This window comes from Tympanuchus pallidicinctus, unplaced genomic scaffold (genome assembly GCF_026119805.1).
Source record: "Tympanuchus pallidicinctus isolate F22 unplaced genomic scaffold, pur_lepc_1.0 scaffold7, whole genome shotgun sequence".
In the NCBI taxonomy this organism is placed as follows: Eukaryota; Metazoa; Chordata; class Aves; order Galliformes; family Phasianidae; genus Tympanuchus; species Tympanuchus pallidicinctus.
Window position 1 is genome coordinate 14,745,774 of NW_026294791.1, and position 24,305 is coordinate 14,770,078.

Genomic DNA, 24,305 nt, shown 5'->3' on the forward strand with positions numbered 1-24,305 from the left:
CCTGCTGCTTTGGTTTCTGTTCTTTTTTAAAAAAATCTGAAAGCTGTCTATTCTTGCTACTATTCCTCCTTAAACCATTCTTTTTCTCCTCCACTTGCTTTGAAAGATTTTTATTCCCTCATCTTGTTTCTCAGAGCCTCTCCTTTTCCTGGTTGCTCCGTCACTGAGGGTAAAAGAAGTCCCAAAAACGAAAACAACAACAAACAAAAAACCCAGACTTACAGGAAAAGGTCGGCTATTTCTGAACTTCCTCTGCAGGACTTTATTTCTGGATCCTTCTATACCCGGTGCCTTCTGCCTCCTACCTGCGGGGCCTCAACACACTGACATCCCAAGTGCTGTGCCTGGGGGGGTGGGGAGGGGGAGAGGCACTTACGTTGCTCTTAAAAGCAAAGGAAGAGCCTCAGCTAGCTGAGGAAATGTAACCTCTCCTGGAGAGGTGCCAACCCGGGGGACGGGTTCTCCTCTGAAAGATGCTGGAGACATCTTGTACAAGCTCCCCTTACAAGCACAGAGTGGAAAATGTCTCCATCAGCTGCCAGAAGGGACTCACGCAGGAGGAAGAAGGTGGGTCTAAAAGCGAGCTCTAGGGGAGGGATGGAGGGCTGCACCTTCCTCCTTCACACTGCAGGAAGAACATCAGGATTGAAAAACAGCTTATTTTTCTTGAAACAAATTGCAAATAACTGGAGGGCTTGAAGTGCCTGATCTATTTATAATAAAGTCAGTGGGAGGTTTAATTTGCTTATTTTCCTAACGCTTAATAAAATATCTGGCAAACAGAAGTGAGAAAACCACTTAGATTAAAAATTTTGCATTCCCAATTCTTCAGCAAGCCTTCAGCTGCAGTTCTGGTCATCAGTGGGGATCTGGAATTCAGAGTCAAAAAATAAACGCTCCAGAAAAATGCTGTGAACAAAGCTGCTAGGCCTATTTCCTGTCAACAGAAAGCAATCCCCAGCTCCTCCAAGGTAACTTCATGTAACTTCAACAATTTATTTATGCATTTATTTATTTATTTAAAGGAAGAGTTGTTATGAAGCTCAGCCCAGAAGCTGATGCAGTGCCAGGGGAGCTGATGACATTGTCAGCCCCAAAATGTGCTGAAATTCCACGTAGGGAAGGAAACATTGTCAGCAACTATTTGCATTCACAGAAGCCTGTGAAGCATTTCGGAGCACTTAAACGAGGTTGGGCAGAGGAGCTGTATTGCTATCATGTGTGTGATCTGTGATTTTCCTTTCCTGTGTACCAGCCACGGCTCATAAAGAAAGAGGGACTTTGCATCAGAGCTGTGAGAGCAGTGCTGCTGCTTGCTCGGTGCTGGAGCAGGCTGTAGGGCCGGCCGTGCTGGCGCAGGTAGGCTGGGTTTTTCAGTCATTTGTCATTGTCTCTGTGCCCTGCTCCCTTGGGCTGCAGTTTTCTGTGGTCTTCCTTCAGCCAGTGGTTCCCACACTCTCAGCACTTTTGTAATGCAGATGAGCCTCACTCTCCCTCTTCCTTGTACTGCACTGTGCTTGGAAAGCTCTGAGAAACGTTCATCTCCTGAGGGCAGGAAATTCCCAAAGCCCCCTGTTAGCAGCCTATGATCAAATCCTGGCAGGCTCTTTGGCTCTCCGTCCTGCTTTCTCTCACTCACCTGACGTTTACCCGTACTTCCTATTGGTGCTGCAGCAGCTGAAAGGCATCTGGTCAGTGTCAGCAGTTATCTGCCTTTTTTCTTCCTACTGTGCCTCATTACATATGCTCACTAACTCAATTCTGTTTTGAAAGGAAACATATGAGAAATTGACTGGCAAGGCATCAGCAGCTGCCAGAACTCCAGGGGAAAAGAAATCCATGAGCTAATGGAGTTAGTAGCAACGCAAACCTGGACATGACTACAAACTGCTTCAGCACGTGTGAGAGAGAGGGTCAAAGGAACTGGGAAAGCTGGGAAGAAAGCTGGGGTATTGCCCGTGGTGTAGCACAGCTCAGTATTTCCACTGCCTTTTATTTTTTCTTTTTTTCCTTCTTTTTTCTTTTTCTTTGGGGAGGAAGGGAGCAGTGTGGTGGGAGGAGGGCATGTGACACAGATGTTCCCTAGCACTGGGGAGACATTTGTTGTTTTAAGACTATCCACCCCTGACCTCAGTGCTGGGGCAGGTTCCTCAGCGTGCTGCAGTGAGGGCCTGGTGCTGCCAGGCAGCCCTCAGGCTGAGGACATCCCACAGGGCTGTGGGAGAAGGCTGGGTGCAGCCTGAGTGACCACAGTCAGCACTCAGAGCCCTGAGGTCTGTCAGCTGCTGCTCACAGTTACAGTTCCTGTGCTCTCCCTCCCCAGCAGCCTGATTGTGTTTCAGCACAGAGAGGTGCTGCTCTTTCCCACCTACCTTTTTGTCTGGCCAGAATGGAGAACTTGGGTACCTGCAGGCTGATGGCATATGGATGTGCTTCCTGGGACAGCCATACAAATGGTGCAGCATGAGGGATGACGACTCTTTAAACCATTTGGCTGCAAAGCAGCCCTGGATCAGCAGCTCTTGCAGCAGCTCTGTGCCGTGATGCTATTGTGGATTGTTCTTCTTATCTTGCTGATTGTAAAAGCAACAGCAAAGCTTTTCTTAAGGCTTTTTTCTTTTTCTTCCTTTATTTTTTTTTTCTTAAAAGAAAACAGATGGTCCAGTGCTCTGCAGGCACTGTGGAGATAAGTGAGTGTCCTTGGCCATAAAATAAAATCTCCTGTGTTTTTTTTTTTCAGGTCCCATTTCCTGCAGCACTTGCCTGGCTCAGCGCTGAGTCTGTGCCGCACTCTGGGCACAGGGAGAAATCTTTCCTGGTTGATTCTTCTGGACTGACTTTCCGAGGCAGGAGCTGGAAACCACCACGTCATCAGGGTTTCAGCACACAGAGATGCTGTAAATCCCAGTGAATGAGGCCCACTGTGGAGTGGTTATTTTCAGGCATACTGCTACCAATCTATCCAGAGAGAGCTGGTCTCTGGGCATCACTAACAGGACTTGGATAACACAGCAGGAGCAGGGGAGAGATGTACAGGAGTCATTTTAAAATAGAAAAATATAATTTAAAAACAAACTCTTGGATGTTACTTGAAAAATAAGCTAGTAGGAAATATGAAACAAATGCAAATATCTCCAGGTTTCTAGTTCTTCAAAAGTGATGATGGTTCAGGTGGGTGATGAGAAGCTACAGAATTAAACTATTAAATCAAAGAAAAAAGAGAGTGTATGTACATATGTATGCATTTTGAAAGACTAATGCTGAATTATAAATACTCCTGAATCATAAAATATTGAGCTTGTCAGGGGTTTCTGTCGAAGGTAGAACATCTGATTTCATTTGTTCACAGCACAGTCTGTATGAGCTATCACATTAAAAACAGAAAAAAGGGAGAAAGACATCACGATATCCTGTAGGCTTAAAATAATAATAATAATAATAATTAATGGCAGCTGAGTAATTATGTATGGGAATCTCAGCATGAATGGGTGTATGGAATCGGTTCTTTCCATGCAGTCATCAATAGATGAGCTGCAAGAGGCATGGTTCTTTCTTCTCTTACAAAAGCAGTAATATTTATCATTGTGAAGGCTTATCCATAATGCAGGATAGTGGGGAGGTGTCACATTTGTAGATGCAGCCTGAGGAGCACAAGGATCTGCCCAGGAAGGAAGAAGAGCAGCGAGCAGCTCAGAGAAGGTGGAGGAGGAAGCAGCTCTGACAGAATCAGTGACCTGCATTCTCAGACCACTGAATTGCAGGAAGACTTGGAGTCAGAGCGAGCAGGCAGCAAATAAAGCAGAAAATCAGATTAGAGTATAATGAGCAACTGAAAGTCCTTCAGCTAGCAGCAAAGCCTTCTGCTGGAAGGAGAGGGATGGCACTGCCTGAGAAAGCAGTCAGCTCTGGGATCAAGCTGGACAACAACAGAGGTGTGTGTGATAGTATCATATGGGCTTCTCTTACTGACTTCCACTGAGTACTGCTGAAAAGAAAATGGTGTGAGATGAAATCATTAATGCAGGGAGATACGTGAATTTCTAGCAGCAAGTGGAAAACTGAATGGCACTCTACCAAGCCAAAACCTTACTGCTCTTGAGGGTGTGTACATATGTTTGTGATGCCCAGAAAGTCTTTGAGATGATCCAAATAACAGTGATGCCCAAATCACCAAAAGGCCCACAGGAGAGGCTCATGGTGCAGAATCCTTCAGATCTCTGCATTGTAACTGCTGCAAACTCTTATGTGGATGTGTGTATTGACTAGAGAGATTTCTATGTATTTAGCTTCTTTTTGTGGATGCAAAGAGCAAGTCAAACCAAGGTAATGTCGTCTGGATTCAACATGCATCAGATACAGAAGCCATGCTTGTTTAAAGCAGTACCTCGAGGGCAGGTTTCTTTCATCTTCAATGAGCAGGGTGCATGACTTGGAGCTAAGGACTTCCATGTACAATGCTGCCCACGGCCCTTCTGCCTGTTAGCCTGCAGCTGCACTTTATCCTGCCCAGCGGCCACTCAGCTCTGGGAGCTGCAGTTAATTTCCCCAGGGCAAGAGAATGCAGTACTGGGTAGGAGTAGAAGGTTGGTTATGCGTGTCCTGATTAAATGTGTCCACTGGAGGCTGCTCGTGCTGCTCCCTTAACAGAAAGTGCCTGAAAGTACTGAAGCTGGAGCCATGCTTGACTGCAGAGAGGATGTCCAGGACTGAGAGATCCATCACTGCCGACGCGAGATGGACAGGCATAACTGAGGTGGGGGACAGACACAGAGTGATGTGCATTGGGAGACCTGGCAGCAGAGCAGACTGCTGTTAGCAAAACCTGCTGCAAAAGGCTGCAGGTAGCTATTACCTCATCATGTAATGCTCACACTAAACGGGGCTGCGCTGTCTCTCAGGTCACTCACGTAGCACCTGGTAATGCTGCTCTGTTCAGCCACAGAATATTGCCTTTGACAGCACTGGGTCGCACCCCCTTTTCATCTGCCATTCTGCAAAGCATCAGTACACAGAGATAGAAAAAAAGGGAAACAGAGGATATACAGAAGTTCACTACAAGAGAATCAGACTGCTTGCTCAGATGTTTTTCTTCTCCCCCCTCTGCCTCTCTGAATTAACCCTCTCCAGTTGTCTCTATCTCTAGAGGAAGATGCTGGTGTCCAGCGCTATTTTAGACCCCCTTAGGTGTCACTTCTGCCCTCCAGCAGCTGCTTCTGCATTGACTGGTCTCTGGAGATGCTTTGCTGGATCCAGCAGCTCCATGCTGCCTAAGAAATCTCAGGGTGCCTCAGGTAGTGCCAAGCACCACTGGCTGCTTAGGCAAATTCTGATGGCAGCTCCTTCTCTTTTTTTCTATGGCCCTTTCCTGTTGTTTCCTTTTTTCGTTCAATTCGGGCCTCGGTAGCACCCAGGAAGTGATGGCTGGTGTTTCTGTAGAACTGCAGCTGCCAGCAGTGTTTGTGTTGTAGCTACAGCCACTGCAGCAGTGCAGCAAGTGGAGATAAGCAGTGCCAGCTGGTTGTGGCACAGAAAATTCTCCTTCCTCTCCTTGAAAGGAAAGAGCAGGAAGGAAAATGATAAAGTAGAGAAGCGTTCATTCCAGCTGTGGATTCAACTGCCCTGCACAAGCAGTAATCGTCAGCACTGGAGGGCAAAGACCTTGCACAACATCTTTCCTTTGCTTCAGCAGATGTCCAGAGCCCACTGGTGAGTCAGGACAGGGGTCTGAATGGGACAGATGCAGTGAGGATCTCCTCTGAGGGAAGGACTTGCATAACAAGTCCTTGTCACCTCCTTTCTGCTCAATATTAGGAAAATTTTTATGATAAATCCATTAATGATATGCAGTTCTTTCCCTACTCCTCCCCTCTCCCCTTCTGTCCCTGTTAGTCTTTTTAAATGTGCAGCTGCGCAATGCTTTTCCAACCTAAAAAGTAAAATCAGAAAGAAAACAGAGGTTAAAAACCCAATGTCACTCTGCAGCTCAGCCCTGATGTGGCACCAACTTAACAGTGCAGGCTGCCTGTTATCAGTTATAGAAATGGGAAAATGTTGCTTTTTCCACATCATCATCATGAATCCTCTGCCGTGCTGGGTGCAGGAGCGCGTTGGCAGGGCAGCAATGTCCCCATAAGGCCTTGCCTGCCTGTGCTGCGTGGGGATTGTGCAAAGCTGTGCAAAGACTTATCAGATAATTTGTGAGCAGCTGTGACCCAGACAGAGAGCAGTTGTTTTCCCACTCCTTCCTTGCATCCTGTGAGGGAGGTGGGATCCTGGGCAGGGATGTAAGGGGCAAAGAGGATGTCAGCATGCATCTTCCTAAGGAATTCTTCATCTGTTTTGAAGAATTGTTCTCCCTTTTCTGTTAAAGCATATGGTTAACAGAGAAATCAGCTGCATTGTGCCCTAAATCCATGTGGATACTATTTTTTTCTGATGCAATGAAGCATTCAGTGTACAGCTCCCTATAATGTGGTCTGATAGAGCATCTTCTGTTCACCACTGTGTATGTGTTTCTTTGATTGCTTTGTGACTAATGCAATTGGAAACATATTCCAAACACAATGATGGGAAGAAAGAGAGGCCGAATTTCCCTTCAATGCTTGCCATGTGATTATCTTTACTCATGCGGTTTTCTGCAATCCTTTTGCATACGCTACTACTACTCACTGAGTTGAGAGTCTCCCTGCCTTTGTGACATTAAAGGAACCATTCTTTCACAGTGTGGGGTTTTCCAGGTTAGCAACAGAAGTAACACTGCATTTCTTAAAGCAGACCTTCTGCAAGTGAGGTTTGTGAACACTGGTGCCATGGGCCAAGGTCTGCTCCACCTCCACAGAGGAAGCAAATCATGGCCATTGACCCCACAGTAACCTGCCTCACCCCCAGTTGCTCTTCCAGCAACAGAGGTGTCTCCAAGGCCCTGTGTCACACCAGCATTTTGGCTGCTGACCTGTGCCCTTCATGACACTGTGTGAGGCAATGGTTTATCAGAGGCACAGTGAAATGCTGCAACTTACCCTAAAAATTCAAAAGACAGAAGGTGAGCTCCTAAGCTTTGATCTGCAAGTATCAAGACACCAATCTGCCTGTCCAGGTGGAGAGCTCTGTGCTCTCCATCAGTGGTATTTGGTATTTGAGGCTTTTAGGAACCCACACAACACCTTTTTTTTTTTTTCTGTGCAAGCATGAATTGAAACAAGAAGAAAATATCTGTAAGACTTCAGAGGGTGGACTTGGGAAAGAATCCCGAGATACTACAGAGCAAATCCAGCGCACGTGTATCTGATACACTCTGGCTTTTTCAGGCACTACTGACACCAGCTTCAAACTCTATTCCAAATGATGAAGCCCTGGAAGGGAAAACATAAGGGTCTGACACTAATGTGATTTGGGGATGTTGTTGTACATCTGGTCTCTGCTAGCTGAGCTGAATGGAAACACCCACTGCTCCTGCTTCTGTTCTCTCCAAGCCCAGTAGGAAGAGGTGAGGGCAAAGCCCACCTGTTGTGTGAAGGCAAGTAACCCTGAAGACAAACCCAACCCACAGCAAGGGTCAGAATTTAGATGAATTTTAACTCCCAACCTAAGCCATCCTGTGATTTGATGATTCTATGATCTCGTGTCTCCATTGACGCTGGTGCCATCAGTGGTGCCTCCTCATCTTTCTGAGATGCTGCTCTGCTCACTCATATCCAGGAACTCCATACAGGAAGAACAGATTCAAAAAGTGGATGAGGTAAAAGAGACATGGATGAATGAAAGGGATCTTCAGCTTTAGTCCAAACCAGTTTATCAAGCTGAGACTTCATCCCAGACCATTACACGCTCAACCAGGCACAGCAGAAATCAGCTCTTCCTTCCTGTTCGTGCAGGCCTGGGCAGAGATGCTGCACGTTGTTCAGAAGAATAAACATCAACCAGCATCACAGACAGCTCATTTCTACCATCATCACTGATCTCAATCTGTCAACTGCTTTTGCTACTTCTTATTTCTTGGCAAAGACACCCAAGCCAAAGTTCCTTTGGGAGATGCAAACACAATAGAAGGAAGCATTTGCCTGATGGCTGATGTTGCCACAGAGCTGGCCAGCGCACATGGAAGTATTGAATTTGTGATGGAAAACTTCATGGGAAAATTGCAAGGATAAGACCTGCATTTCTAAGGACCCCTCTGCTTCCCAGTGCATGCTCCAATTCTGGCCGGCATCAACCTTTCTTGGCAAAGCTCCCACCTGTAGCACTGAATGATTTTGGGGCTCAGGTAGAACTGCAGCAGTTGGTTGCAGCAGTTCTCCCACTTGCTCTGTTTTCTACTCCTGAGCCCAGTGTGTCACAGATTTCTGAGAGGGATGTTCTGATGTGAAACTTAATTTAAACCCAAAGTAATGCCTGACATCTTCCCTGGGGCTCTTCCTTCCATGCATTTTGGCTTTTCCCTCTTTAACAAGAAACATCCTCATTCAGACACAAGTGGTGACTGCTCAGTGTTTCTGCTGCTTGTTAGGGTGTCAGATCCCTTTGTACCAAAGAGATCCTATCCATGAAATGAAACCCATTTACAAAAGAACTGAAAAATGTGATTTCTCTGAGGCTAGGGACAAGGCTGTGGGACTGTCTTACACTCTGGTGGATGCATTTCTTTTTCTGTAAACAACCTCTAAGTGGGAGATACTCCATGGTGGAGCCAGCTCTTCCCACAAGAAGAGATGCTCTGAGACCCACTGCATGTGAAGGGCTTACCTGGGTAATATTGTTATGGACCACTGTCAGCACAGGAAACCTACCAAATGTTACCTACTCAGCTGGTACCCACTGGAAAACCAAACTGTTTTTAGTGGGCTACTGTAGATTTGGGAAGATGTTGTTAGTTTACATATGTTCAGGCTTATTGATCTGTTTTCCAAGCAAAGGCATCAGCAAGAGAAGCAAATGCAGATCAGAACCATGTATCTGGGTACAAGAACAGCTCCTTTTACAGCAACATTATGATTAGGGTTATGTTATTTTGAATCGCCATACCTGTTTCTCAACTGCTGCTGCACCAACTTTCATTTGCTTTGCAGATGAGCACATACAGGAAAGGTCTGCATGGTTTTTAAAGAGTAAAGACAGAAATTCTTGTTGATAGCACAAGGACAGCAAACTCTAGAAAGGGCATGCAAGGGGAAGTTAAGGATGAGCTCAGAAGAAGAAACTCCGCAGGAAGCACAGGTAAGAAAATCTATGGAAAAATGGGAGCTGAGAATAACAGCACAGAAGGAGATGGGGTTTATTTCCAGAGATTTGGAAAAAGGGAAGGGAAGGGAAGAATGTTCAGCTCTCAGTCTCCACCAGACCAAGTATCATCACAAAATAGCATTTGGAAACTAGACAGGTACCACATATTCTCAACTACCAGAATTTGGGAAAGAGAAAGTGATAAAGCTAATTTCAAATGCACTCAGGATGCTGTCCTAAGAGACAGTGAGGATACAGAGCTGGAAATTTGGAGCCCAAGTCTATGGGTAACAGGGCAACACAGTGTGCAAAAAGCACCTAAAGGAGCACTGCAAGCAGGCTTAAAAAGACCCAGTAATTGATGGATCTTGGGGGCCAGGGATATTGCTACACAACAGCGAAGCGTCGTCTCACTGCTGCTGCCTGCAGAACGCACAAAAGCTTCTCAGGCTGTGACAATGGGAATGCATGGAGCTCGGACTACAGCCGTGCGTAGTAAAACCGAGCTGCCAATATGGGCTCGAGAGCCGTGGGCGCAGGGGAGAGTCCCGGGCACGGTAAGTTCTGAGAGCTTACTGTGAAAAGACGAGCAAAATGGAAAAGCGCGGGGAAACTGCCAGCGTTTCGCTGAGTTCTCCGATGTGAGCCCGCTACGTTAAGGTTCAAAGTTAGGCAACGGGGCGCGGGGCCAGCCGCCCGCTCCCCGCCCTGCCTTCCGCAGTCGCGCAGCGCCGTATGCGGGCCGCAGGCCGCCTCGCAGCCGTGCGCTGGGACGGCAGGGGGCGCTCGGGCCGAGGAGTGGCGGCCCGGCCGCGCCGCGGGGCTCCGGCAGGGGGCGCTGCTGCGGCGGGCTGGTCCGAGAGCGGTGCGCCTGGGGCGTGAGCGTTGCGGTGTGAGAGCTGGGATGGTGCTGCGGAGCTGTGAGGAGGGGAGGGGGTCCTGGCGGCTAGGGAGTGGCTGCTGTGTATAGAAAAGTCAAAAGCCTGGGGTTTTGTTTTCTCCCCCAAGGAAAACGGCCTATGTTGAGCACTGCTCGAATTCATTTCAGAAAATTTCAGTGACATTTTGGAAAGCCAAAGCAATGAATTCACACCAAAATCAAAGCCATACAGCGAACATGCCTTGTAGCTGTGTAATGCACCCGTGCTGGAAGACAATGGCGGCTGTGGCCGCATGTGGGGCGGTGGCAGCGCCGGGCGGCCCCCACGGCCACACAAGGCTGTGCTGTGGCTGTGACACTCTGGCCACAGAGAGCTGAGCCGGAAAATGAATGCTCTGGTCTTCCCATGGCTCCTCACATGGCCCTGGGCTGCATGCGAGCATTCATGATTCACTCCACAGTCTCTGGGCAACCCAGGGGAGAACCGCCAGCTAGCTGCAGGGCCTGGTGTCAGCAGGCACAATTGCTATGGCAAAGCAGAGTCTTGTTCTGGGCCGAGGCACAGCCAGATCCTCCTTCTGACCTTTTCTGCATGGTGATAACATAAAGCAAGAGGCAGCTGGAGCTGGGCAGGTACGCATGTTGCTGTCCTGCATGGCTGCACAGCACTCGTGGGCAGTGAACACACAGCCATGTAATACGTATCAGTATGGTGAGAGCTTCTCCTATTATGTTCTGAAGGAAAACAGAGATGCGGTGATTTTAGTCACTGGCTTCCCATCATGGTACATGTGCAGTGCTCTCAGATACACATCTCAGAAGCAGGAGATGAGCAGGTTGTAGAGGAGCGTGCTGGCTGTGGGTGGGAGCAGCAGGGCCGTGTGATCTGTGCTGTGAGCAGCGTGATACTAAATGGACTGTGCATACCTAGCTGGAGAATCTTTAGGGACTTCAGATACTTTGGTTCTGTTGTATTTGAAGAAGTATTGGGAAGACTTTGGGGCTGTAATATCTGTTGTTACTATATTTTTCCAAGGATATAGTCTCTAGAATTGAGCAATTGATTTTGTTTGACCAATAACGTGTACAGGTAACTAGCAGAAGGTGCTGCAGTGAAAGTGAAAATATAAAACCGCTGTTTTGGGCATAACCTGCTTCTCTCATAGCTGGGTTAGCAGATCTGGCTTTTGCATGACCCCAGGCAAACACACACTCAGTTACTGAGGTGGGAAAGGAGCCCACATCCCTACAGATCCCTGTTTAAGCACCTCTGTTTTTAAATACCCTTTCTCTCCCTGTCTACAGAATGATTGGAGATTTCTTTTCTCCATGGAAAAATAGGAAGACAGAAAATATGCAGCATGTAAGAAATAAATTATATACTATTCCCTTCCTCTTCCCCCCCACCCCTTCCCCCTGCTGTTTTTGCCTGGTCTTTCTCAAATCTTTTTTTTTTATATTTATTTTTTAATGTTCCAACAAGGTGAATCCTTAATCTCCAGCCATCTGATTGACTGCAATCAGTCATTTGCAGGCTCTCAGCACTTTGGCCCCACATACATTCTCTCTTTTTCCTCCTGCTGTTCAGAAAGCCCTGCCCAGCTGCACACCTCGTTATGCCCTGTGGCTAGGCTATTTTAGGAAAACTTCTTCTAAAGAAATAACAAAATCAACAGGCTCTAACTATTGTAACTATGGGGCTGGGAAAGTAAAGTCTAAGTGCTAGAAAGGTATAGCAAAGCACTCAGAAGACAACTGTCTTGTCCTTTCTCTTAAGACAACCATCTTCCTAGATCCAAGTAGAGCACTTTAGATTTTGCCTCAGCCATTTTACAGAGAAAGCCAATTGCAGCCTGAAGAGGAAAGAAATGTTCTCTGTCATGATTTGAAGAAAGAAATAACAGACTGAAGTATATTGGGGAGGCAGAGAAATAGCCCAGTGAAAAGCGCTGGGGAAACTGTGCCAGCTAAAACTTCCTTTGAGTTCACCCTGCTAATTCAGGCTATCGTATGCTTTAACATTTATTTCCTATTCAGCCTTCATGGTTAGTGTTTAGTATTTGTGGAAATGAGTGTGGAGCAGGGGTAGTAAAGGTCATAGAAGAAGTTAAGCACTAACTTAAAAAATGGGAAGAGGTAAGTAGATTAAACAGCCTAATCCAGTCCTGCTGGACATGGACTGATATCTTCCAGCCCTCACTCCATAGAGCTGAAATCACTCACCACCATAGAGGTTGGGACCTGGTAGCTGCCAACTGGTTTCCTGAGAAGATGCACTTAGATGCCATGCTGACATGGCCATGCTTGGCTGAGGACGTGGACCCTGTTGTGGGATGACCAAGTGATGTGCAGCCTTATTCTTGTTTCTGCCAAGTTAAGGTCCTGCTCACATGAGCAGCAAGGCTGAAAGACAGGTAATGGTGCATGCCCACCCTAGGCTGAGCATGGGCAGCTGCTGGGCAACGCCACAGGGGCACAGCGTGCAGCATGCCATCCAAAACAAAGCTCCTGCACCCAAATTCAGACATATGCTCAGATCAAAATAACAAGAAAGATATTTCATTTGTGAAGGGCCAACTCCAAACCTGTGCAAGAGGAATGCTGCCATTTTCCTTCCACTGTCTGTGCTTTTCCATCATCTTCTGTGACATGGAGCTGGCTAACTGGTGCTGAAGCAGCCCTGTAGGAAAACAGAGCAACGGTGGCATCGAAGCCTCCAGCTGTGGCTCTCCGTATTGTTATCCCCCTCCCCTCTCCCAGATCCCACTTCAGCATGATTCAGAAGGGCCACCAGCAGTAATGTGGAAAACTGCCCCAGAGCACTGGGACTCAAACCTAAGATGAGGGAGAAGACACAGCTGACAAGGAAGAATGTGGAGAGTTTTCAATTAAAGAAAACGGGAATTACCTTTGCATGCCTATCACAACAGGGGGATAAGAGCCCGTCAGAAATGTGCTCAGCAAGGTCTGTGATTGCCAAGGACAGCAGATTCAGCTGGTTTGGACCAACTCTGGCATTTGAAAAAATCCTTTTTCTTCTGCTTGAATTTCTTTACCAGCTGCCTGCAAGTCAGGGTTTCCCAGCCAGCAGCTCTCACTGTTATCTGTTTTCACTGGCCTTGACGTTTGCCATATCAGAGTGCTTTTCTTCCTCTTAATCCCACATGAGTGGGATCCCACTAGTGCAGATGTGGGGTGGGCTGGGCACCAGGTCAGGGTGACAGTAAATGAATAAGCAGGGAGATGCATTCGCTCTGCTGAGGAAACAGAGAGGTCTGAAAAGCTGACCAAAAATAACACAAGAGCTGCTGATCTCAGAGAAGAAAATAAATGAAAGCTCAAATGAAGGTATTGAAAATCAGAGATTAAAATAAGGGACAACTCATTAGACTAAATTTGAACTGTGCTAAAATTCTACCAGATGAAAAAGCTGCTATGGAAATAGTGCTGAGCAGCTGGGAATGGGATGAGCTGCCCTGGTTTCCTTCGGTCTCCAGAGCTGAGTGCTGCTGAGGAGTGCTTCCACTACAACCCCAGATACGTCTCACAGTCACTGAGATGGGGAGGGCTGATTAAAAAATGCTGCTGCTAGAAACATAAAGGGAGAGGTTCTCAGTCTCCAAGGGGCCATAGAGCTGTTCTGAACCAGCACGCACTGGTTGTTTCCCATCCCCTCCCATTCCTAGAAATCGTAGGGAAGGAAATAGAATTTGGAATGTCTGTATTGTTGGCTTTTTTAAAATTCTGTTCTTGATCACGTTCAATAATAATTCAAAAAGGAATGGGTCAAATTCAGTTTTAGTTAAAACAAACAAGCAAGCCAGCGAACCGGTACAGTTCTGGTCACTTCTCAGTGCCCAGCACAGGGCACGGAGCCTTCCGAGCTGCAGAAGGTAAGAAGAGCTCCAATAGTTTTTGGGGTGAGAGTTATTGGCTTTCAAGAAGCTGTAGATGCTAGAAGTTTGTTTGTTTGTTTTTTAATGACGTTTTAGGAATTAAAACATTTGAAAACGACTCTCTTTCCCTTCCCCGGCGCACCGCAATGAAGTAAGGCGGCGGGGGACAGCTCCCAATCCCGCTTCCCCGCGGACGACCTCCCAGCCGTGCTCCCGCGGCACCTGAGCGCGGCGGGGCCGGGCCGGGGCGGGCCTTCACATGCGCGGCGCCGCGGGAGCCATTGGCCGCCGCCGAGCCGCGGGCGGCGCTGGGGGCGCTGGGCCGGGCTGCCGGCAGCCGGTGCTGTCCGTGCGCCGGGCCATGCGGGTGCGCGTCGCACGCGGGGAGCGCGCTGCAGGGCGCCGCTAGGAGCCGAGCCCGCCCGGCCCGGCCTCCCCTCGCCGCCCGCAGCTGTCCGCATGGCAGTGCGGCGGGAGTGAGCGCCGCGGGAGCCAGCCGGAGCCCCGGGAAGGTGCGTGTCGGCGCTCGGCTCGGTTCGGCCCGAGGGGTCTCGGTCGCCTCTGGGCGCGGCAGGCGGGCGGCGGAGCCCCGGGCGGGGGCGGCGGAGGAACCGCGTGGGCAGCCCCGCGCCTGCCTCCTCGGTTTCCCGGCGCTCCGTTCTTTCTTTATTACCTTTTCATTTTATTTTCCGTTTTATTTCTGTTCGCTGTAATTCCGCCTTCGGAACGGCCGGGCTCTGTCTGCCCCCGTTCCCGCCGACGCCGCGCTCTCCGGGGCCGCACACGCCGCCGTCCCTCTGCCGGGCCCCGGGGCGCGCCCGTAGCACCGCGCGCCGTCCGCTGCGGCTCTGCGCGGAGTGCGGGAGCGGGGCCGCGCCGTGGGGGGCAATGGGGCGGCGCAGCCCTCGCCAGGCACCGTCCGCGTTTTCTCGAGGCGCCCTCTCCCTCCTTCCCCTGTTTCCCTCTCCCTGGTACGCGGCGATACCGATCTCTCTTTCCCCGGCGACCCGTGAGCCGGGCGCAGCCTCGCGACCTCCATTTCCCCCCGGCCCCGTTAGAAGCCCCGCCGCCGCTGCCGCGCGGCGTTCCGGCATCCCCCGGCAGGCAGCCTGAGGGGCGGTCCGGCAGCGCCCCGCGACCCGTCTCCCCCGCGGCAGGTTGCTGGGGCTGGAAAATGGAGGGCGGCGGCGGCGAGCGGCCCGCCGTGCGCTGGGGATGGCTCCGTGCACTTCCTGTAATGGTGGTGCTGAAAGTGATGAGCTGCTCGACTCAACCGCCGCCGCGGGGAGCGGAACGTCCTCGCTGCTCGCGCTGGGTGCGTGCCGCTCGCCGGCGCTGTCAGCCGTGGCTTCCAAAGCAGCATGGGGAACGAAGGGCTTTCTTGGCAGCGGTGGGAAGCAGCCATCCTTTCGCCTCTAGGACTGGAGGTGGGGATGGCTGTGCCCCCATTAGGGCACTGGATCAAAGCTATCAGAAGGCGTTCACAGACCAGGCAACGCCAAGAGGTCCCCTTCTGTTTCTTTCCCTCTTCAGAGGAAGAAGAGAAAGACACATTTATTCACATCTCTTCAACTTGGGAGTAAAGGTTGGTGGTACAGGCAGCATAATTTGCACTTGATTGCCATCTTAAATGAATGCAGCAAGGCTTGCTCCAAGGCCAGGGTCACGTTTGTTCTCTGTGATTTATAAATCCCCTTGGATCTTTTGTTGTTGCATGAAACCAATTTATGGGGCCCTGACCCAGGGATATGCTGCCCTGACTGTATTTTTTGTGCTGTGCACCATTTTCTTTGATGTTTCTGTGCGAGCGTTGCCTTCGTAGCAAACTCCTTTGGAGCTCTGCTTGCATCTTGCCTGGTGTGGAGCTTCTCTGCTATGTCTGCTGGGTCTGTGCTTTTGCACATAATGAAAAGGGAAGACTGAAATCAGTGCTGTTATTTGTGAGCGTGGTCACTATGCTAGAGCTGGCAAGCTCGTGGAGCCTACCCACGGAGAGGCAGAGCAGGGAACAGTGCTGAGCAGTGCTCCAGGCTGTGGGATGCAGATGTGCAGAGGGATGCGGATGTGCAGCAGGTATATGCCCCGGGCCCAGCTCCTCAGAAGGCAGCAGACAGCTCTGTGCTGTGCTCAGCACTGGGGTGGGAATTGAGAAGCAGCAGCACAGCAGCTGAGAATGCCAGTGAAGAAAACACTGTGTGCGTTCCTGTGGTCAGGAGCACTTGCGGCCACGTGTGCTGTGCTGGGTGCGGTTCTGCAAGAAGTGACTGCGCTGAGGCTTCCGGCATCCAGGCAGTTCTTCTCACTCCTCCACATCTTCCTATTGCTCCTTGCAATGTGTTCAGGTCCCATTCAAACCCCGCTGAAGGCAGCTAACATAAATGGAACTGAACCAAGCGCAGTGTTGCTGACTGAGGCGCCCCTCGTGTTGCTGGCTGTGTCAGCTCCTCGCTGGGCTGCCGGGGAGGCAGTGCTGGCTCAGCGCCTCGGCCGGGTCTGCCGTGCCTCCCATGCTCCTCTGGCTGGGGACGCTGGCTGATGGCAGGGGACTGATGGGTGTCCTGCGGCTGAGGCTGTTTGATCAGTGGGGCTGGCGATGGTGGTTTTACCAAGAAGTGGTTTAGTTGCTAGCAGTGTCATGGCGGATGCCAGGAAACTCTTTTCTCAACTGGTACAAACAGAGGAGAGTTCAGTGTTAGTGGTGTGGTGGTTGGTTTTGTTTTTGTTTTGTTGCCAAATAATGAACTTGAAAGTTTTTTTTCTTTATTTCAAAAGCACAATCTGTATCTTCAACTAATTCGTAAAAATACCCAAAATGTTCATAAAACACAGTAAGCAGTATTTACCTTAGACTCGAATGCTACTGTATAAAATGGAAAGAATAAAACATTAAGTTTCTGCAGTTTAAATTTCTCTTTTATTTTGTTGTATTGAAAATAGAATGCAGTGTTCTCCTTTTGCTTGTTTCATTTTCTTTCTGTTTTATTTGATGTTATTGTTTTTTTTTGTCTCTTTGCCACAGAGAGGTGATACCATTATGCTATTGATACATTAGGAGAAATGGAAATAAATTCAAAGTTTCTGGGGAAAATTATGTAAGGATTTATTTGTGCTTTTGCATGACTGACACATTAAACTTTTTTTTTTCCTAACAAGCAGTGAAAAGCCTGTGGACTTCACCATGCAAAGACTTGTGGATATGACTAATTTTCTGCACATGTGCAGTCTCACAAGCATGCACGCTTGCAGAAAGCTCTCTGGGATCACAGCAGCGTTACTTCATTTTGGAGTGTTTTCTCTTGGCTGTGATGTCGAGCTGCCATGGGCCTGGAACTGGAAGTATTTGCCAGAAAAAGGCTGAAACACAGAGAAGGATGCCTGTGAAATACTATTTTCTAGGAGCTACCAGCGTTGCATTCGTAAAAGCTGATTACAGTTTTAAAGCAGTTCCACACCTCTTACCTTGAGGAGGCTTTGAAACACGCTTTTTCAAAGTTTGGCTTTCCTGAGCTGGGGATGGGTTTGGCTCAAGATCTTTTGGTCTAAGCAAATTGAGTGCAATTTTCTTTTAACCATGTAACAAAGAATAGGTACTGATTGCTTGCCAAACAATGTTTCCCCTCAGGGATTCCATACAAATCTAGGAAAGAACAAAGCCAGCATTTCTAGTGTTTAACTTGATGAGAATCATCCTGGGGTTTGGCACATTAAAAAGCATCGTGCGTCACAAGTCAAGTTGGCACTTTCTAATGCCATCAGTAATACTCATTTCCACATCACTGAACTTATGCTGCTTCCATCTTTCCCTCACCACAAATCTCTTTAACTAAAAGATTTGAGGCTCTTTTTGGTTATTTCTGTATTCTTTTCAACAATATTCTTCCAGCCCAGCTCCCTCCAGGAGTGGATACAGAAGGCAGCTCAAAGACTGCCATGCAGTGCCTCCCTGAGTTCTCAGGAGGCATCCCTGGAAGGAGGAAGCTTGTTTTCTTGGAGTTACCCAGCAAAATGCCTTTTTCCTCAACACCTAGAGGGAAGTAGTGCTATGGAAGAGAGCTTGTATGTGCCAAGAACCTGTTTGCTGGCACTGTTCTAAAAGAAACACCTCCCCTTTTCTTCCTCCTTTTCATGTGTAAACCAGGATATGAAAGCATGTTGTTCGTGTAGTCTCAAAGCTGTTCCTACCTGCAATTTTCCTTTTTTCCACTTGAGCTCGTTCCTCAGAAGTGGTTCGTACTCGTGATACTGAAGTTTTCTGAAATGATCCCTGTATGAAATTCAGCCACCCTTAGGGAAGGAGGGAAGAGTTATTTGTTCCTCAGATTTTTTTTCCTTGTCTGAGACCACTCGGTGAAGCAGAAAAAATAGCCAGGCTGTAGATGTGTGGCATCCAGCAGTGGGTGAGGGTAGCAATCGCCTTTATTCCCTGCGGTCTTGCATTTTGCATTGTCTCATCCATAGAAGAAGTGGCCCAGTTCTTGTGACCTGTCTTATTCCTTCTTAGTGTTAAGATTGAGTTCTCACTGTTTGTGGTCTCCCTGTTAAAGAAAGTTGAGCATCTCAGGTGTTGCTCACAGAGGCCTGCCTTGAAGGCTAAGAAGCTGCAGTGGAAGATTTCTTTGACCCAAGAGTCGACATAACAGATAAATGTTATTGCTACCTGTTGTTGTCAAATGGCTCTTAAAACTGGAAAAAAAGGCACAATTCCCATACCAGAGTTTTAAACAGTCATAATATAAATCTCTTTCTCCTCACTTGCTCAGAGCTGTTCTGTCTGAATTGTGTCTCTGTATTTCCCCGATGCTGAGACCACGTGTGGGGCTGCCCCATGCACGTGTCCATTGCTGTGTTTGATGCATTACCTGTGTTTCCCCCGTGGATCTGGCAGACATGAGGAGACTGTTGGTGGGCAGTGTCCCTGAGTGTCTGCTGGATAGATCCATTAGGTGAAGATTGGCCCAAATATGGCAATTCTTCGTAGCCCTTCCAGGGAAGTAGCAGGGCACGCTCTTTCCTGCCCCCACACAATTAAATGACTGTAAAGCTTCAGACAAGATGCAAAGAATGAAGTCCAAGGGAAAAAAAACAAACATGCTAGTCAGCACTGAGATAAGTTTTCTCTATGAAGTTGTTTGCCTTGCCCTTGGATTCTGCAGGAGACGGGGCTGCCGCGCCTTATATGTTTTCAAGCCTGGCTGATGCTGTAGATGCCAGCATGCCCCTAAAAGCAGTGTTGGTTCGTTGATTTGGTTTGGGTAGGCTTTGTTTGGAAAACTTCATTTTTGCTGCAGCACTTTTCCAACTTCCGATTATAGCTGTGAGGAGGAAACATTGCAGGTGGAGTCTGTGCGATGTATCTGTTCTTCAGCCATCACAGCATGGGGAGAAAGGGACACTTACACGCTTCCAGTTGGTGTGGGATCTCAATGAAGAATGCCTGTGCCCGCAACTGCAGGAGCTGTGTGCTGGGGACAGAGAAGGTTCAGTAACCTTGTAGTACTTTAAGGTCAAAAGAGACTCTGGTCATGCCAAGGATATCTTGTGTGTGCCTTTATGTGTGTATGTACAAAGTTGATTTTTGGCACCTTTTGTCAACAAAAGGTATAGGTTGTGTTAAATACAATGATTAAAAAGAACCTTAAGCTTATACAACAGTACTTTGCTAGTCACTGAAAATAACCTTTTGGTTCAAAAGCTTCTTCTCTGCATATTAATATTTTATACAGAAGTATTATGTAATAGACATTTTGTCATCTTTGCAGTCTTGCACAGAGGAACACATTATCCAGCTTGTGTCATTCTGGTTGTTCAGTATAAATTTGCCCACTAAACCAAAGCAAATGTCAATGATTTTTTTTTTTTTCTTTAAATCTATCTTGCATGTCTCTACGTGGGGTTCTGTGTACAGACCATGGAAAGGGAGGACAGGAATCAGGATCAGATGGTCGCTGTCTGAAAACGTGAGTGAGAAGTGGGAAAGGTAATGAGTGTGCTGTCCATTCAAGCTCTGTTGTGGTCACAGACACTTTCTGCATGCGTTAGCAATTGCTTTCATCAAGGATGCACAGAGGAACCAGACTTCACGCTTAGTCTGACTGGTGTTTAAAAATACTACCTCACAAATCTACACAGAGTTACTCTTGGTGGCTGCCATCCAACTTACTTTCTGTCTAATTAAGTTAAGAAATAATGCTTGAGCTACCTTAGCCTGAAAGAGGAACTGACAAAAGGAACACGAAACTTCTTATGCGTTTGAGGTTTTTCTTCTGTCTTAACTCACTGACGTTGTTAGTAGAGGGAAAGGGAAGACAGACTCAGTAGTTCTGCTCCCCACCTCTCCTGTCCCTCTGACAACAACTGCACTGGCGCCTGGAATGAGGAAGCAGTGGAAGGCAGATACACGGGGCTGCAGGGCTGGGTGCTCAGTGTGAGTGCCCCAGTGGGCAGCAGTTAGCAGAGGGTCTAAGTGCAGTGGAGAGGAATGGCTCTTGGGAGCAACAGTAAGCTGAGAGTGAGACGCAGGTATATGGATAAAATGGGAACGTGGAAAATGTGGTGGTTTGGATAAGACTCCGGTGGTTGCAAATCATGATTATGTTTTGTATGTTTGGTTTTAGTGTGATTTGATTGAAGATGTACCTAGATTGAAAGGTGAATTAATAAGGGTCCATATTAGCATCAGTTGGTTTAACCAAAATGAGTTTTTTTAAAGGAACTGCTGAGCCAGTGTTCTGGTAGAACAAGAGTGGTAAAGCATACTTGAGAACCAGAAAATAGAAACACCAAATAGGTGTTTTGAAACGCAAAAGGTAATAGCAAGAGTATGGCAAAGGCAAGGAGAGGGCAGAATCATTGAGGTAATCGTGAGTAAATGTAGAAGAAAATCTTGAAGCATTAGACTGTGCATAATCCTCTGCATGTGCAAGGCGTTTGAGTGCTGGTTGTGCTGGGGGTGAGGCCTTCTCCAGCAGCAGTGTTCCTGTCTGGGTGGCCAACTTCTGCTAAGAGAAACTAGTTCAGAAGTGTACTGCAAAGCAGTATAGACCTGTGTGTAGACTTACACATCCATTACAGTGTGTTTAACTGGCACCTGAAGGCTTCAGGCTGGACTGATAAGAACTTAGCTTCACCCCTGCCATATCTGTGCTGTGAAACTGCAGCGTCCGTGTGCAGGGCAGCCCAGAGCTGCAGGCTGGCAGGCAGTGTTAGCAGTGGGGCAAGGACAGACACAGTGTGGTCCTCCATTTCCTTTCCTCCCATCGCTTCCTCCATCTTGGGGCTTCCTCAACAGCTGCTTGCTGACTGAGCTTGTAAGGTCTTGTACTTAGCCTGCTGTGCAGTAAAGGATATAACACTAGAGCTGCCACTGGCAGCCCCTACTCCTGCTGCCTGAGTTAGTGAGCGGGCTGCCCGCAGTAGTAGAGCATCCTGCCTGCTTGCCCTGTGGATCTTGTTTTGCTGAGTCTTAGTTGCCTTCCTGGCTCTGGAAGCAGCAGGAGAGGCATGAAAAAGAAGGGGTGGATGGTGGGGAGCCCCTGAAGTGGAGAGTTGACATGGGAAACACTGCAGCAGAGCTCAGGTGTGTGGGCTGTGATCTGTGGGGTGGGAGGGTGGGTGGTTCCTGGCCTGGCTGCAGCAGGCTGCTCACCCCACTGCCTGCCTGCTGCCCTGGGCCTTGTGCTTCACCCAGGCACAGCTGGGGAGCGGGTGGGGGCCTCTGGAACAGCGGGGTGGCCTCTGTGAGCTGGAGCGGGTTGTGAAACCTCGCTGGGAGATAGCAGCAGAATCTGGTATTTATCTGGTTGGGTTACATGCTGCTTTTGACAATGCTTCTGGAGTAGGTTTCTGCACTGGCTTGGGGGTTTTCTTCACTCGTCGTAGCGTGACATTTTTCCTGTGTGGCGGCTTGTTGTTTGTCTTTCTTATGCAGCAACAAGGGAGGAAGACGGCATTTTAGCCAAAGCGACTGTCAAATGTTGGCTGCTGGTTGGGCACTGGGAGAAGTGTGGAACTGAGAATTACTCAGTTGTTGTGAAACTCAACATCGTAATGAGTGAAACTGCTTCATTTGTAGTTATTTTATTAACTGAGTTATTTTCCCCAAGATCTGTACTTCTTCCCCAAAATACTGTGACTTCTCTCACTTTTTTTTTTTTTTTAGCAGAATTCACAATAATTTGGTCTGCAAATGTGTCATCTGATTTCCTTTTATCACTGTGCAAGCAGCGATTGTTTCTCTACTAAGCACAAGAGAAGTAGTGCTTTTATTAGTGGGAAAAAAACGTTTGATTGAGTGACTGCAAATTGGAGCAGCACATTAGCTGCAATGTATAGGACATGGTGCATGGTAGTGGCACGTGCTGTGCTGGAGGTGCCCAATGGCTGATGGGGTGATGCCAAGTGATGCCTGGTGATTTATGCAGCATTTCCTATTTTAGTATCAGTATTTTTATTTCTTTAACCAAAATCTTATTCTTGAGTGGTTTTTCTTGTGATTTGTTTCCTTCCACCTCTCCTCCAGGCATGTTCCAATTTGTGTGTTTCTTTTGCCCTGGAAGGGGAACGAGGCTGGTGGTGGACCACAGCAGGCTTTCAGATTGAAATAGAACTCATCTGCAAGGGCTTTCCTTCTCTTCATGCTTCACTGTTGCGGTCCTGGTGCTTAGCTTCTGCTGACACCTCTCCTTAAAGGCTGATGTGTTTTCCAAAAACACAGTGCTCTTGCTTTGGCAGCGGGAACTGCCTTTGCCTTCTGTTTTCAAGAGCAGATTGTTGCCTTTGGCATGGCTGCAGAGGAGAGGCTGAGGTATGGCAAACCCTTCTGCTATGGATCTGTGACCTCGCAGGAGAGGTTACGGAAACAGCCAAGGGGAACGGCCCCATGGCCATCAGAGCATTCTCTGTCAGAGCTCAAGTACACTCCAAAGGTCTGTCCTGAAACTGCTCGCTGCAGATGTTTGTTCAGTCAGGGCTTTTTTTCCCATGTATTTAAAAGCAACAAACAAACTCTGAAGCCTCTGTTTCTGGTACTGCAAAGAGAGCACATTCTCCCAGGAGACCACTTGGCCACTTTGCAATCCCCAGCCCCTCTGATAGAGGGTAAGGAAAGCCCTTGTAGTTTCTGCCCTGTAATTTCCTGGTGTTCTTGACAGCACCTTCCCATCTCCTTATGCAGGTCCCCGTGTGCATCAGGGCCTGGTGCAGCAGCTCCCTGCAGGCTGCAAGGTGGGCTGTGCTGGGAGTGCAGTCTCTCTGGGCGCTGGCTAGGAGGTGACATTGGCACACCTAGCAGCTTGCTCCATGTTAGCTGATTGGAGGCAATTACTGTAAAATACTTGATTTATGATGAGGTATACTTAAAAAGCAGCAAATGAAAATAAATACTCATGAATAACGTGCCTACATGTGGCTGCTGGCTTTGCTGAACTGCTGCTTTCTGTCCACGGACTCCACTCAGCCTGAGCAGCTGGAGGGGACCAGAAAGCAACTCATTTAGGATATTTCTGAAATTATTACTATGAGAGTGTGCTTAGCCTTCCCCAGAGGCCAGGGGTTGTGGTAAGAGGATGACTAATGCACCATTTCTGTGTGGTAAAGCTGTGTTTCTGTCCCTCCCCCCCCGTAGCTGTACCTTACCTGTCTGCTTTGATTCATATCTGTTTGCTTTTGCAGAGGAAGCATCCGTGGCACTCCTCATCATGAGCCAGTGACCAGCAGCGCCTGGCGTGGTGTCACCAGAGCCTTCTGGAGCCACAGCTCAGCCCAGCTGCAGCCAGAGGAGGGAGGAGGAAAGCACAGCCTGGTCAGGTATGGGGCCGGGAGCGAGGCAGGCTGCTAGATGCTGACCTGAAGAGAGGTTGTGAACGATCCTTAATTTAGAAAAATAAAATACAGAACTCTGTTCCTTAGGAGTGTTGCAAATGTCACACAGTGGCCCAGGAATGACATCTACATCATCCCTGTGCCTGGCATGGGTGTGTACTATAAGCTCCATTCTGTACTGGATTGGAGGTGAACGTAAACAGACGCAGCTTCATGCTTTCTGGGACATTTGATTTAGATGTTCAGTGTGTGATGCAGCCCAGTGCTTGCCAATACTTTACCAAGGCTTAGTGTGGGTTGGAAAGAATTGGCTGGGAATGCTCATAGTGAGTGTTTCAATGTTGAAGAGTGATTTCATGTCTTGAAGGACAGATATTTTTCTTTAAGTGCCAGCTTTCAAGAACCACAAAGTTGTACAATACAGAAAGGTAACAGGCTGATGAGTTTTAGTACAAAACCAACTGTCAGCTTGCTAACTGTTTTTTTCCTTT

The 24,305-nt window shown here is 48.2% G+C and overlaps 1 protein-coding gene and 1 long non-coding RNA gene across 4 annotated transcripts in view; both read left to right on the plus strand.

The window, feature by feature from the left end:
- Positions 1–427: 427 nt before the first annotated feature.
- Positions 428–6,898, plus strand: LOC128072626 (uncharacterized). The gene is made up of 3 exons (XR_008202379.1): positions 428–567; positions 833–971; positions 2,741–6,898. It is a non-coding gene; the product is annotated as an uncharacterized LOC128072626 (long non-coding RNA).
- A 7,450-nt stretch (positions 6,899–14,348) lies between these two features.
- LRRC8D (leucine rich repeat containing 8 VRAC subunit D) overlaps positions 14,349–24,305 on the plus strand; it is a 46,091-nt gene continuing 36,134 nt past the window's right edge. The window contains exons 1-2 of one of the 3 annotated variants that reach the window (XM_052666595.1): positions 14,349–14,507; positions 23,665–23,799. The gene's annotated coding sequence lies outside the window, so the exon portion shown is untranslated. Of the gene's footprint in view, positions 14,508–22,988; positions 23,092–23,664; positions 23,800–24,305 lie in introns of those variants that run through there. The other 2 variants (XM_052666596.1, XM_052666597.1) reach the window with 2 other exon arrangements.